Source organism: Aythya marila (genome assembly GCF_965140915.1).
Source record: "Aythya marila genome assembly, chromosome: 2".
Taxonomy (NCBI): domain Eukaryota; kingdom Metazoa; phylum Chordata; class Aves; order Anseriformes; family Anatidae; genus Aythya; species Aythya marila.
The window spans coordinates 114,128,977-114,132,431 of record NC_139043.1 but is presented as its reverse complement, the minus strand read 5'-3'; positions in this window follow the sequence as shown (position 1 = coordinate 114,132,431).

Below are 3,455 nucleotides of genomic sequence, written 5' to 3'. Positions count from 1 at the left end.
CCTTTTAACAGGCCACCACTTCTGAAAGTCTGAGGAAAAACAATCACTGAAGTATCTCCAGAAAGCAGACTCAAAAAATAGACTACTATTAAATACAGAATAATATTAAGATTTACCCTAGTAGTGTCAGCGAATCCCTTTTTCCAAATTTGATCAGATATATTTTACATAGACATTGCAGAGAATTCAAAGTTAATTCTAACTACTTAGAACAAGAAGAAAAGGGTGTTTCATGGAGAACACTTATACACTAGACACTATAGTTCTATCTCATTAAAACTTGAGCTTATGCTTTAGCACATTGTAACTATAAGAAATGCCAAGAAATAAATTTGTACCTTAATATATATAAAAGAGATTGACAATTTCCATCAGGTAATAGACAAATATCAGGAATCTGCTACCTGATATGAATCCTTGCTGGAACACTACTGGAAAATCCAAGGAATAAAAAATGAATTGGAGCTGCATCCATTAAAATCATTCCCTAAAAGACTGGCTAAAGAGCTCCTGTAAGGATGTCTTCTGTAAGATCTCTTCACTGTACTTTTCAAACATAGGAAAGAAGTGATATGTTTGCCCAAGGAAAATGGCAACATGACTATGACTGCTGGAAGGAGCTAGAGAGGCATTATTGGAAGGTTTTGTGAACTGGAAGGAAGATGCATGTGGACAGAGAAGGCAGAAAGGCTGAGGTTAATGGGATGTGTCTTAACAATGGAAGCACAAAGGAAGACAAAGACCATTCATTACAAAACTGCAGACTTTATGTACTGTGCACATCAAGGCATAGAAACAAAATACAAGTTTCAGACTACTCCTGCTGGTGGAAATTTCAGAAACATCGGATTTTATATATTCAAGGTTGAGATATATGGGTCTACCAAGAAAGGTTTTAAATATATTTCATTGTGCAGCTTTTACCTTAATAAGCACATATAAATCCATAGTGCTGGAATTATACAGAAACTCTAAAAGATCTAATGTGCAAATCTGTGGATAGAAGGTTCATAGAAACAGGTCTGAATACATTCCAGTGGTGGAGAGCAGCACAGTGTGTATACTAAAGGTTTGGTGGCACATTGTACTTGGAAATCATGGTGTAAGAATCACAGCTGCACACCTAGGTATTACTTTATCAAACTATATTATCCCCTTTCTTTCTTTTTTTTTTTCTTTCCTTTTTTTTTTTTAAGCTATATTGAATAATTTTAAATAATTTATTTTTTTATTATTTTTATTAAATTTAAATTTAATTATTTAAATATTATTATAAATATTATTTATTTATAATTATAAATATTATTTAAATAAATAATAAATAAAAAATAAACAGCTTAGCATTTTTAGGGTTGCTAAGCTGTTCAAAATTATATTGTTTATATTGAATATGTTCAATTATATTATTATATGAACAATTATATTGTTCATATTGTTATATATTCAAAATTATATTGCCAACCTGTTTATTCTTTCACTGGTTTGATTCTGTAAATTCCGGTCATACAATATATTTCATTCAAAGCTAAACCTCCATCTTACTACAAGATTTAAGTAAACATTTTTTTTTTTTTTTGGAAGCAAAACCAAAACCAAAACCAAACCCTTCCATAACTGCATTTCTGGAGCACTAATATTCCATCTGCTCTCTCTCAGGCAGTCAGCTTCTAGGTGAGGTCTTTTATTTTAAGAATATCAGAAAGGTAAAGGCATTATGATGTGATGAGATCTGATCATAATCCCTTTTAGGCTGAGAATCTTTGTTCTGGTGAGCCTTAGGTTTTGAAATGAAAGACAGCAAAAGAATTCAACAAACACAAACATTGCCACCTGCAAAAGTATGTAGAAGAGAAAGATACTGAAACTAACAAGCATAATAAACGTTTGCATTGAAATTCAGTTACCACTGAGTACACTAAACAGGTAATTTTAATCAGGCTAACAGATAGATTACCTACCTAAGTGAATATAGGTTATAAAGCCAGAAAGCTTTGTTATGTCAATTTTCTTGCTGGCAATGCAGTCATGCTGAATACCTTTCTTCCTTAAGATCATTAACACTGTTAGGGAAAGAACCATTTTCTTATTACCAAAACCCAGCATCCAAAGCTAAAAACTACTTACTTTCTCTACATACTGATTTTTCTGTAATTGAAAGAGGAGTGATTTTATCAGTTGAGTTAGAGATGGCCCAACATTCTCTTGTGAACTTTCTTATTATGGTTAAGCAAACTCCAGGTCAATTCCAATAGGAACTGACAATTGCCTTTCAACATAGAAATTGGGAAACACTCCTAAATGTAATTGGTAAGAAAATAGCAGCCTGCAGTCTCAGTTCCTTGAGAAAGCATATCTTGTAGAGTACTCATGCTAAACATTGTACACGGTTGCTAAAAAAAAGCTCACAGTTGTCTTGGCACCTAGGCACAAGTACGTTCTGCTGGTTATTGCTGCTTCTTAATTTTTATTTTAACTTTAAGAAGGCTTTTGAGATACCCCCCAGCCCAGCTCCTAAACCTATATAGTGGCACTCTTTGCAAAACAAAAATCACGTCCTCTGTCACTTCTTGTCTAGTTAAGACTGTTAGTTAGAAGGTTGCTAATAATGTATCAAGATAATCCTGTGACTCACATTGCTCCATGAAGATATGTGAGTTATTTCTATAATATTCACAAACTTTAGACAATATACTGAAAAATATCTGGCCTTCTAGGCCCTGTGTAAACCCCAAGGACTCTTCTATAGAAAACAACACATTTCTGGTTCCCAGTTTGGCAAAGGCAGTTAAGTAACTGCCACATCATGGAGGTGTAAAATTATTGTTCACAGGAAAACTGGTTGGCCCAAAACAGACTCCTCAAATGTTCAAAAAAATCCCAAAACATTAGGATGATCGCAACTTTGAATCCCCTTGTATTACGGACAGTTCAGGCTCATAAGTGTCAATGTGAGAGAAAATTAGGAATTTACCTCTCTGGATTTGTATGTTTGGCTGATTCATTCCTGAGGTGAGAGTATAAGCTTTAGAATCATACTTGTAAGGCACTTGATTCTCTTTTATTATACATGTATAGGGAGCTCATAACTTGGGATTTTGAATGATACTTATGGGAATAGGCTCTTCAGACCAGACATTGTGATGTCTAAGGTAGATGCAACAAAGTTTTTTTGGTCAGGCCCTTAGGGAACTAAAGATTCAGGCATTTTTGACTTCAGTTGTCAATCAGTCAGTAGGAAGCACATTTAAGTCTGGAACAAGTACCACTGTGGCACTTTGGTGCTAAACCCACACACTGGTTCTTCTTCTGTCATTACTGAAGCAAAACGTATTATACTATCTGTTAAAGACCTTTCCCCTAAAAGCTCAGAAGATGGAGTTTTTTCCTTCTTTCTACTCAAAGATGTATCTGTCTCAGTGCAAAATTCATGTCTGAGATGCACACTTGCAGGAGAT